The following is a 12,724-nucleotide window of genomic DNA, read 5'->3' as shown; positions in this document are numbered from 1 at the left end:
CCTTAGTCTCAATCCTTCCTAGTGATTCACTTGCACCATCTCTAGCAAGTCTCGACCGTGACCCTCTTGGTCTAGGACTCATACATAGTCGGTGACATCTATGGTTGATACTGCCCCAGACCCCAAACTAAGTCCCTAAATTAGGTAACGGCTCCCTAGGATGGTGCAAGCAGAAGCTGCTATCTCAGGCTTGGTCTTGCCTAGTCTTTCAAGTATTTGGTAATCTAGTGGTCCTTTCTCATAGACCAAAAAAATGCCTTGGCCTAGCCAAGCCCGTACATGCAACCAATGCTGTCCAAGACCCAAAAAACAAGTCTTTAAATTAGGCAATGTCCCTTTAGGGTGGTGGTAGTAGAGTTTGTGTATGAGGGCCTAGCCACACCAAGCATTGGTGGTGTCATGTCATTATTACCTATTGGTTAGCAAAGGCAGTCTCATGGCCCTTGCTTGTGTTTTTCTTGTGCCAAGTGGTTATGGCATGGCCTCGTAGATCATTTCCTCCGTTCACTCATCGAGTAATCGATTGGGTAGGTTATGGACCAGTGTGCATAGTTACTACCACATGTATGCAATAGGCATATGAGTGGTGCTATGGTTATGTGTGTTGACAGGCTCCATGCTTAATTCATCGAACTATTGACATGCCATCATCTTCAATCTCCCCTATGTGGTCATCGCACCCTGGGGGCACAATCGAGATCTTATGCTGCATACCTAAATTGATTGAAACTGGATGTCTTGGCATCCCTCATCCATCTTATGTCTTTAGGGGCTATGGGTTAGACCTCAATCATGCCCCATGTCCCAAGTGTGCCACCAAAACCTGTGTGGCCATATTGGTGCAGTAGTGTTCGATCAAGCTCTCAGATGCGAAATGTTTTATAGGCATAGAATTTTGACCCTTGTTCGTTCGATGCTATACATTTTACATGCTCAACATGCATAACACTTGTGCTCCATGTGCATAACACTTGTGCTCCATGTTGGCTCTCTTTGTTGCTCTGTCAGGGTATTGAGGCCCATGCGCTGCTAACATCCTAAAAGAATGCTACGTGGTTGATCCTGCCAGTGTCAAAAGCTTGTCTCAAAGATTAAGCCATGCATATGTGAGTATGAACTAATTCAAACTGTGAAACTACAAATGGCTCATTAAATCAATTATAGTTTGTTTAATGGTATCTATTACTCAAATGACCATAGCAATTCTAGAGCTAATACGTGCAACAAACCCCAACTTCTAAAAGGGATGCATTTATTAGATAAAAGGTTGATACAGGCTTTGACCATTGCTCTAATGATTCATAGTAACTCAACAAATTGCACGACTTTTATGTCAGGACGCATCATTCAAATTTCTACCCTATCAACTTTCGATGGTAGGATAGTGGTCTACCATGGTGGTGAAGGGTAACAGAGAATTAGGGTTGAATTCCGAAGAGGGAGCCTAAGAAACGACTAGCAAATCCAAAGAACGTAGCAAGTGTGCAAATTACCCAATCCTGACATGGGGTGGTAGTTATAATAAATAACAATGTCAGGCTCTATGAGTTTGGTAATTGAAATGAGTACAGTCTAAATCCCTTAATAAAGATCCATTTGAGGGCAAGTCTAGTGCCAATAGCTATAGTAATACCAATTTTAATGGGATATATTTAAGTTGTTGCAGTTAAAAAGCTCATGGTCAAAATTAGGGTTGGGTCATCTAGCCTACCCACAGTGAGCATTGATCTACTCATCCTTCTACTAAAGATGTGCTCCTAGCCTTAACTGGTTAGGTCATTCCTCTAGTGCTGTTATTTTAAAAACAATAGAGTGCTCAAAGTAGGCCTATGCTTGTATACATTAGAATTTCTATCCTATTGTGGTGGCCTTTGAGATCAAAGTAATGATTAACAAAGATAGTTGAGGGCATTCGTATTTCATAGTCAGAGGTGAAATTTTTAGATTTATGAAAGATGAACAATTGGGAAAGCATTTACCAAGGATGTTTTCATTAATCAAGAATGATAGTTGTGAGCTTGAAGATGATTAGATATTAGCCTAGTCTCAACCATAAATGATGTCAACCAAGGATCAATGGATTTACTTTCAAGACTCCGTCAACACCTTATGAGAAATCAAAGTCTTTGGGTTCTGGGGGGAGTATGGTTACATGACTAAAACTTAAAGAAATTGATGGAAGGGCACCACCAGGAGTGCAACCTATGGCTTAATTTGACTTAATACAGGAAAACTTACCAGGTTTAGACATAGTAAAGATTGATAGACTAAGAGCTCTTTCTTGATTCTATGAGAGGTGGTGCATGGTAGTTCTTTGTTGGAGGATTGATTTGTCTAGTTAAATCCATTAACAAACAAGACCTCAGCTTGCTAACTAGCTATATGGAGGTGATCCTTTGTGGCTAGCTTCTTAAAGGGACTATGGCTACTTAAACTAAGGAAGTTTGAGGTAATAACAGGTTTGTGATGCCCTTAGATGTTCTGGGTTGCACGTGTGCTACACTGATGTATTCAATGAGTCTATAGCCTTGGCTGATAGGTTTGGGTAATCTTTAAAATTTCATCATGCTAGGGATAGTAAGTGCAAGTCATTAGCTCATGTTGACTACATCCTTACCCTTTTTACACACCGCCTGTCCTACTGGTTGAATGTCTAGTAAAGTGTTTGGATCATGGTGACGTGGATGGTTTGCTATCTACGATATCATGGAAAGTCCACTGAACCTTATCATTTAGAGGAATGAAAGGTTGTAACAATGTTTTTGTAGGTGAACCTAGGGAAGGATCATTGTCAAAACTTGCTCAATGAATGACCCACAAATGTGTTAATGAAACACTAAGAGGGCAAGCATGTCTTCATACCATAAGCCCCTTCTAGCCTTAGGCGTGTACAATGGTCAATTTGTTTTGCCTCTTGAGTGGGCAAAATGATTGGTATCATCCTCTGTGGCCAAATAACGAGCCCTCGATGCATATCACACTAAAGAACTAGAATGAAAAAGAGCACGTGTGATGTTGCTATCCCTTTCGCAGTGTGTTTGTAGGTGGCGTCGTGACTCCTTTTGTCATAGAAAACCAAAATGACTTTCAGCAATAGATATCTCAGGTCTCGCATTAATGAAGAACGTAGCAAAATGTTATACTTGGTGAGAATTGCAAAATCCCATGAGTAGAAAAATTCTTGTATTTTTGTTGGCATCCACAAAAACATTCAGCTAAAAAATCAGTGTAGAAGATTTTGTGGCCATTTGAAAAAGGTGTCCCCATTTCAAACACTTGAATGGCTACTGACTATGAACCATAAAAGCTTTGATGCTCATTAAGGGGCTATGAGTTATTGAGGTTCATTGGGGGATAAAGGCCCACTATAAGGGCTAAGGACCAGCAGTAATCACACATCATATGTGCACACCCCCTGGCCCCCCACCTCTAATCGTCGAAACCCCATTGCTATTGGTTCAGTTTTGATAATGCTATGGCGATTGGAGTAATGATTAATAGGGATAGTCAAGGACATTCATATTTCATAGTCGAAGGTGAAATTCTTGCATTTATGGAGGATGAACAACTGTAAAAGCATTTGCCAAAGATGTTTTCATTAATCAAGAATGGAAGTTGAAGGCTCAAAGATGATTAGATATTGTCTTAGTCTTAACCATAAATGATGCCAACCAATAATCAATGGATGTTACATTTAGGACTCCTCTGGCACCTTATAAGAAATCAAAGTCTTTGGGTTTCAGGTGGCGTATGGTCATAAGGCTGAAACTTAAAGGAATTGATGAAAGGGCACCACTAGTAGTGGAGCCTATGGCTTAATTTGACTTAACACATGGAAACTTACCAAGTCTAGACATACTAAGGATTGATAGATTAAGAGCTTTTTTTTTATTCTATAGGTGGTAGTGCATGGCCATTCTTAGTTGGTGGAGTGATTTGTTTGGTTAATTCAATTAACGAATGAGACCTTAGCCTACTAACTAGCTATACGAAGGTGAACCTTCATGGCTAGCTTCTTAGAATGACTACGACCTTTTAAGCTAAGGAAGTTTGAGGCAATAACAAGTCTATGATACCCTTAGATATTTTGGGCTGCACACATAATACACTAATGTATTCAATGTGTCTATAGCCTTAGCTGTTAAAGCCGGATAATTTTTAAAATTTCATCATGATAGGGATAGATCATTGTCATTGTTGGTCTTCAATAAGGAATTCCTAATAAGCGTGAGTCATCAGCTTGCATTAACTACATCCCTACCCTTTGTACACACCACCTGTCACTTCGCCCAATTGAATGGTCTATGAAGTGTTCAAATTATGGCAACATGGATGGTTTGCTACCTGCGACATCATGAGAAGTCCACTAAACCTTATCATTTAGAGGAAGGAGAAGTCATAGCAAGGTTTTCATAGGTGAACTTGTGGAAGGATCATTGTTGAAACTTGCTCAATGAATGACACATGAATATCTTAACAAAACATCGATGGGGCGAGGCTGTCTTCGTGCCCTAAGGCTCTTTCGGTTATGGGTGTGCATGATGGCCACTTTGTTTTGCCTATTAAGTCAGTGAAATAATCAGTGTCATCACTTGTGGTCGAATAACAAATCCCCAGCATGAATCGCACTAAGGGATCAAAATGAAAAAGAGCATGTGTGCCATTATCATCGGTTCACATTGCATGTATGGGTGGCATTGTGACTCCTTTTGTCATGAAAAACCAAAACAACTCTCAACAATGGATATCTTGACTCTCGCATCGATGAAAAACATAGTGAAATATGATACTTGGTGTGAATTGCAGAATCCCATGAGCCATCGAGTCTTTGAATGCAAGTTTCACCCCAAGCCATTAGGCCAAGGGCCTAATTGCCTAGGTGTCATGCAACATTGCCCCTTCCAACCCCTTACCCATCGAGCTTCGAGTGAGGGGGCAAAAAATGGCCTTTATGATCTCGTCAATTGTCGTTGGCCCAAAAATGAGTCATTGGTAATGATAGTGCTGTGATCATTGCTAGTAAAGCTCCTAGCATGCATTGTCTCTAATGACGAGCATTTATTTTCCATTTGAACCCCATCAGACCCCTCGCATCACTCAATCAATGGTTGCATCGTGACCCTAGGTCAAGCAAGATTACTCTCTGAGTTTAAGCATATCAATAAGTAAAAGAAAAGAAACTTACTAGGATTCCCCTAGTAATGATAAGCGAATTGGGAAAAGCCTAACTTGATAATTAGGCACCTTCGATATCTAAATTGTAGTCTGGAGAAGCATCCTAAATGGTGGACTAGGCCCAAGTCCACTAGAAAGAGGTATCAAAGAGGGTGAAAGCCTTGTTATGCCTAGACCCTGTCACACCATAAGGCATTATCTGTGAGTCAAGTTATTTAGGAATGTAGCCCTAATCAGGTAATAAATTCTATCCAAGGTTGAATACAAGGAAGAGACCAATAACGAACAAGTATCATGAGGGAAAGATGAAAATGACTTTAAAAAAAGAGTCAAAAAGGGCATGAAATTATTGGTAGAGAAGTAGATAGGGGCTAGGGATGCACCTCAGTTGGATGTGGAATGGCAAGAGTTGGTCCACCAATCAATTTGGGGCATGGATCGATGCAGATCATTGCAATGGCCCAAGCTTAAGCTTTTTATATGCCTACAGAGACATTGTCACCACTATCGTGGAATGAAACACATGCCATCTAGATGTGTGTCAACCCACATGTGCTCTTAGGGTCAACCTACAGGCTCCCCATCTGGCCCATCTTGAAATATGAACCAAAGAGTTTGACATGTGTGCAAGTCAATAAGCTAGAAAACCCATAAGGCGTAAGGAAACTAATTGGCAAGATCCCTCGCAAGTGCACTATCGACCAACCTTGATCTTTTGAACTGCGCCTGAGTGAGGCGAAGGTAGAGAAAACTCTGGTGGAGGCCTGCAGCAATACTAACATGCAAATCATTCATTTGACTTAGGTATAGGGTGAAAAACTAATTGAAATGTCTAGTAGCTAGCTCCCTCTAAAGTTTCCCTTAGGATTGTTGTAGCCCTTAGCAAGTTCCATCAAGTAAAGCCAATGATTAGAGGCATCAGAGGTGCAATACCTTTGACCTATTCTCCAACTTTAAATAGTTAAGAGGGTGAGGCTACTTCATGAAGCCATTCCATGGAATCATGAGCTCTTAGTGGGCCATTTTGTTAAGCAAAACTGGTGATGCAGGATGAACTAGAAGCTAGGTTACAATGCCTAACTGCATGCTAACCTAGAACCCACAAAAGGTGTTGGTCAATTAAGATAATAGGACAGTGGTAATAAAAGTCAAAATCTACTAATGAGTGTGTAATAACTCACCTGCCAAATCAACTAGCTCTAAAAATGGATGGTGCTTAAGCATACAACCTATATATGGCTATTAGGGCAAGGGCCAGGCCCTAATGAATAGCAAGGTGTGGGGACACTGCAAAACCCAAAGCATGAGTAGAGCGACCATCAGTATAGATCTTAGTGGTAGTAGCAAATATTCAAATAAGAACTTCGAAGGTTGAAGAAGGGAAAGGTTCCATGTGAATGACACTTGCACATAGGTTAGTCGATCCTAAAAGATGGGGAAAGGTCATCCGATAGCACGTCCAGCACAAGCTTCAAAAGGGAATCAAGCTAAAATTCCTAAACCAAGATACGATGACTAATGGTGATGTTAAAAAGTTTGAAGATGTTGGTGAAGGCCTCAGAAAAAGTTATCTTTTTTATTTAATGGCTTGCCTACCCTGGAAATAGCTCAACCAAAGGTAAGGTATAACAACCAAAAAAGCACTACACATTACATGGTGTCTAATGTGCCCCTATCGACCTTTGAAAATCCAGAAAACCAACTACCATCCATGCCCAATCATACTCATAACTGCATCAGGTCTCTAAGGTGAACAACCTCTGGTCGATGAACCAATATAGGTAAAGGATGTCAGTAAAATGGATTTGTAACCTTAGGAAAAGGGTTAGCTCTAAAGGCTAGGCATGGAGGTCCCAATCCTGAACCCATCGACTACTAGTGCACTACTTGAGCTGTTATTACAATAAGAATGGGTCATCACATGCCATCTAGGGGATGGACTGGGAATGGCTCTCTTGGGGGTCTTTCCTAGATGACAAATAGTCCACTCAGAACTATTATGAACAAGGGGAATCCAACTATTTAATTAAAACAAAGCATTGTAATGGTCCCTACGGATGCTCACTCAATGTGATTTTTGCCCAATGCTCTGAATGTCAAAGTGAAGAGATTCAACCAAGTGCAGGTAAATAGCGAAAGTAACTATGACTCTCTTAAGGTAACCAAATGCCTCATCATCTAATTAGTGACATGCATAAATGGATTAATGAGATTCCCACTATCCCTATTTACTATCCAATAAAACAACAACTAAGGGAATGAGCTTGGCAAAGTCCAACTTTGTGAAATGAGTTGAGAGGTATAGGATAAATGGAAGCCTTTGGGCAAAATTGAAATATCACAACTTTTAACATTATTTTACTTATTCCATGAATCAGAAATGGGACATGACCCCTTCTTTTGGAACCAAAATTGCCCTTGGTCGATCAATCCAAACAGAAAACCTTGTTAGGTAGGGAGTTTGGCTAAGGCGGCACATTTGTTAAAAGATAATACAGGTGTCCTAAAATGAGCTTAACAAGAATAGAAATCTTATGTGGAACAAATGGGTAAAAGGTTATTTGATTCTATTTTCTAGTACGAATACGAATCATGAAAGTGTGGCCTATTGATCCTTTAAACCTTTAAAATTTGAGGTTAGAGGTGTTAGAAAAGTTACCAGAGGGATAATTGGCTTATGATAACCAAGCATTCATAGCGACATTGCTTTTTGATTCTTTGATGTTGTTTCTTCCTATCATTATGAAGCAGAATTCACCAAGTGTTAGATTGTTCACCCACACCACTAGAAAACATGAGCTAGGTTTAAACTACCATGAGATAGGTTAGTTTTACCCTACTGATGGTAGCGTCACACCTAGTATGAGAGGAACCATTGATTCGCACAATTGGTCATCATGTTTGGTTAAAAAGCTAGTAGTGTGAAGCTACCATACACTAGATTATGACTGAACACTTCTAAGTTAGAATCTAGGCTAGAAATAATGCACACACCCATCACTCGTTGCCAACCTGAGTAAGGGCCCATGGCCCTTAATGGCACATGTAGTAGGTGTAGCCCTTACGACGAACAAGCCACACAGGCCTCCTTAGGGCTCATTCCCATGAAGTGGTGGGTAAAATCCTTTACAAATGGCTTAAATATGTGACAAGGTATTGTAAGTGGTAAAGTTGCCTTGCTACCATGATCCACTAAGATTCAGCCCTTCATCACTTTGATTCATCTCTCCCTCACTTCACACCCACCAAAGTCCACTCACTTCATTTTTTACACTGCATACTTCTAGGGTTGGGGATCAATGGTGTTTTCTATTGCAATTGATTTGGCTGGGCGATGACATCCCTCCCTTAGGAGTCCAAGTAAACAATAACCAAATGCCCTTAGTATTTGTTACAGGGAAGGGCTTGCCCTTGGTATAGGCACTTGCCTCAAACTCCATCAGCACACACTGGCCCTTAGTGCAAGTTATTACCTCAAACACCATCAACAACATCTGGCCCTTGGTTGGTGCAGGCAATCGCATCAAACATAATCGACAGCTGCTAACCCATTGTTACCTTGGACACCATATGTAGATGCTAGCGCCATGGGGTAGGATGTTGACTCAGACACCATCGCCAGATGCTGGCACTTTATGTGAGCATTTACCTTAACCATCGTTGGTGCAAATGAGCCCTTGGTGTAGGTTGTTGCCTTGAACACCTCTTTGGTAGATGTTGGCACTTGGCACGGCATGTGTATCGTGACCCTCCCACCTAAGGCACTTGTTTGCCCCTCAATCACCATCAGCACCAAATGGTGCTTGGTGCATATGTCACGGGCAGTCTTAAGCCAAACCTCGTGTGACCTTGGATAGGGAATTGATTCCATTTGCTAGAGGTGTAAATGATACATTAGTACTCACCAGCTATTTGGGTCCAACTCAAACAAAATTCAAATTTGGCTTGGTTATTATCAAGTTAAGCTCAAACTTGAGTAGCTAGAGTTATCAATCGAGCCAAATTCGATCATTCTTAATCCTAACTCAAGTAGCTCACAAGCCTAATTGACCTTTTATATTTTAATATATTTTAATTATTTTAATTAATAAAATATCTTGAACTCGAGTTCAAGCTCAAGCACAGCTGATTGAGCTTTTTTGAATAAAAGAATCGAGCCTAATTGAGAAAGCTCAAGTAGCTTAAATTCTATCTTAAGTCAAAATTGAGCTAAAAAATATAACTCAATCGAGTTTAAGCTTCAAATTTCGAGTCGAGCTCGAGTCAAGTTTTGAGCTTTGAATTTCGAGTCATGCTTAAGCTCAAGCTTAATTCTATATTGGCTTAAACTCGATCGATTACATCTTATTGTCTACCTAAGTCAGCATACTAAACTTAAATGCTTAGCATAATTCCAGCTTGTCAAAGATTATGCTACAGTGCTGGGCCTTCTAGAAGCCCACAAATATTGATCCTCTCAAGACTGTGCTTAGCTGTGTTTGTACCTTGGTCTAACCATGCACCCATACCTAAGTCTGACTATATATTTGTGCATCACTCACCAGTTCTTGCACCTTAGCTTGGCTCAATTCTGTCGAACTTGAATACTATACCTGAGCCTCTAGAATCTTGATCACTACCCATACCACTGTTTTAGGCTAGTTCCCAATGACCTGGGCCTCCAATAGGCCTTAAAGCTTGGTCCCCATAGATGTCAGACCCTATCCCACTAGAATTGGAATTACTTTTAGACTCGAAGAGAACCCCTAGGCCTAAACCAGTTTAGGGATCGTAACACATGCACAAGCCTTGACCACCTTCAGGACATGTGGGCCAGTGGACTTGGCACATGCTAGCCCTTTATATGGGTAGTTACCTCGAACAACATCGGCATATGCTAGGCTACACACCATATATAGGTATCCTAGGCCTGGGCCATGCACCATGCACCATGGACCATGCACACTAAGATCGGGTAGTAGGTGAGCTCAGGCACATCTTTATATTTCTAATGTGCCAATGCCATTTTTATGGCTTGTAAATTCATATAAGCGCTCACCAATGCCCACATTAGGGCCTAGCTCAATTGTACCTAACTTGAACATTATGTCTAAAACTCTGCAATCTTGATCACTAACCATACCACTATTCTGGGCTAGTTACCCATGACTTGGGCTTCCAGTAGGTCTCAAGGCTTGGTCCCCCTACTTGTCGAACCCTATCTTGCTAGAACTAGAACTATTCTTTGACTTAGAAAGAACCCTTAAGCTTAGACTAGCTTATGAACTGTGACACATACACATTCCCTGACCACCATCGGGACATGTTATACCTTGGTCTCAACACATGCTTCATCTCGACACATGCTTCGACCACCACCAGCACATGGTGGCCCTTTATGCGGGTAGTTCCCTTGAAAACCATCAACACATACTGGGTCGAGCACTACATGTAGGTATCCTGGGCCTTGGCCATGTATCATGCATACCATGACCAGGTAGTAGGTGGGTTCAGCCACATCTTCATATTTTTGCTAAGCCAATGCCATTTTTATGGCTTGTAAATTCATATAAGCATTTACCAGTGCCCGCACTTAGGCTTAACTCAACTTTGTTGAACATGAGCACCATGCCTGAATCTCTAGAGTCTTGATCATTACCCGTACCATTGTTCCAGGCTAGTTCCTCATGACCTGGGCCTCTAATATGCCTCAAAACCTAGTTCCCCTAACTATCAAACCCTATCCCACTAGAATTGGAACTATTCCTCATTTAGAAAGAACCCTTAGGCCTGGACTAGCTTACTGACCATGACACATGCACATGCACATACACATGCCTTGACCACCATCAGTACCCAATGAACCATGGTGCATACACATGCCTCGACTATCATTGAGACATGTTGGCCTTTCATCTCGATACATGCATCAACCACCATCAGCACATGTTGGCCTTTGGTATGGGTTGTTGCCCTAAACACCATCGCTAAATGTTGGCACTTGGTGCAGCATGTGTACCATGACCTTGTCATAACTCTTCAATCCCTTTCAAGGCACTTGTTTGCCCTTTGAGTGCTATCAGCACCAAATGACACTTGGTGCATGTGTCATGGGCTCTAATCTTAAGCCAAACTCCATGTGACCTTAGACATGTAATTGACTCTATGTGCCTAAGTCAACCTACAAAACTTAAGTGCTTAGTATAATTCCAGCTTGTCAAAGATTGTGCTACAATACTTGGCCTTCTAAAAGCCCCTAAATTTGATCCTCCTAGGACTGTGTTCAAGCATGCCCACACTTGGGTCTAACCGTGCACCCATACCTCAATCATCAGTGCCCTCACTTAGGTTTGGCTGTGTACCTGCATATCACTCACCAACAACTGTACTTAGGCCTGGCTTAATTCTACCAAACTTGAACACTATGCCTAAGCCATTGGAGTCCTGATTGCTGCCCATACCATTGTTCTATGCTAATTTCCCATGACCTGGGCCTCCAATAAGGCTCAAGGCCCGGTCCCCCTAGATGTCAGACCCTATCCTGTTAGAACTAGAATTGCTCCTTGACTCGAAGAGAACCTTAGGCCTAGAAAAGCTTGTAGACCATGACACATGCACGTGCCTTAACCACCATCAACATCAAATGACCCTCGATGCATGTCTCACAAATCGTGTAAAAGTTTAAGACCAAGAGGGTCATGTGACAAGACTTTCTTATGATGATATGGGCAATGAACTAGGAAATATTGAAACAAAGGCCATTAAGGCACTTACTTTACCCAAGTGTGTGGGTTAAGCCAAAGGTAGAGTGTAGAAGTGCACTCAAGGTAAGTTACACAGTGATAGGGATGAAAGCTACTCATTGGAAGTTTCTAGAAAGCCTTAAGATGTGGCACAAGCAGTCAGGCATAAAAAAACCTAGAACCACCTGGAGATAGGCTAGGCTTGCGGGCATGGAAACTTTTAGATCAACTTAGAGATAGGCTAAATGGGTGGGCATGAAAAGGCTAAAGAAGCTTGGAGGTAAGCGAGGTGTGAGGGCACTGAAGGTTCCAGAAGGATTAGGCACACACATAGTGATGGGCACTATAAAGCCTAGATGAGGAAGCCTCTAGAAAACTCTAGATGTAGGTAGAGTGGCACCAAATGGAGAAAGCTCTGGAACCAGCTAGGCATGAGCACTCAAGGGAAGTGCCTGAACTTTTCCAAACCAAGGGACTTAATAAGGAAACTGAAACTAGCAGATCTCTAGAAAGGCCTTAGCCAACCTTATTAGAGCCTGGGTACCCTATAACTGTCTAGAAGGCCTTTAATAGACATACACTTAGATTCATTCTAACCATAAATGCCAAGAGGGCTCAAGTATAAATAGGCAAGTCTCCCCCTGATTTGTACATAAGCCATAATCAAGTGACAATAAGAGAAGCAAGAGTATAACGCATTAGAGACTTAGGCCTTGAGAGCCTTTGTAAAGAACACATAAGGACTGTGTTCCAAGAGTAAGTGTACATACCCAATCAAGTAAATAAACAACTCTTCCCTTAACCATTTCCTTCCTAGCTTTCTCCTA

General features: G+C 41.4%; 1 non-coding gene and 3 pseudogenes across 1 annotated transcript; all 4 read left to right on the top strand.

Annotated features, from left to right (window-relative positions):
* The first annotated feature begins 1,049 nt into the window (after positions 1-1,049).
* On the top strand, positions 1,050-2,791 carry LOC149514797 (18S ribosomal RNA; annotated as a pseudogene).
* Positions 2,792-3,140: 349 nt separating this feature from the next.
* On the top strand, positions 3,141-4,439 carry LOC149514796 (18S ribosomal RNA; annotated as a pseudogene).
* A 290-nt stretch (positions 4,440-4,729) lies between these two features.
* On the top strand, positions 4,730-4,885 carry LOC149514795 (5.8S ribosomal RNA). The gene has a single exon (XR_016328431.1). It is a non-coding gene; the product is annotated as a 5.8S ribosomal RNA (ribosomal RNA).
* Positions 4,886-5,116: 231 nt separating this feature from the next.
* LOC149514794 (25S ribosomal RNA) lies at positions 5,117-8,399 on the top strand (annotated as a pseudogene).
* Positions 8,400-12,724: the final 4,325 nt, after the last annotated feature.

Source organism: Durio zibethinus, chromosome 15, assembly GCF_047325235.1.
Source record: "Durio zibethinus cultivar Kanyao isolate XHJ-2024 chromosome 15, ASM4732523v1, whole genome shotgun sequence".
Taxonomy (NCBI): Eukaryota; Viridiplantae; Streptophyta; class Magnoliopsida; order Malvales; family Malvaceae; genus Durio; species Durio zibethinus.
This window is presented reverse-complemented; position numbering and strand designations above follow the sequence as displayed.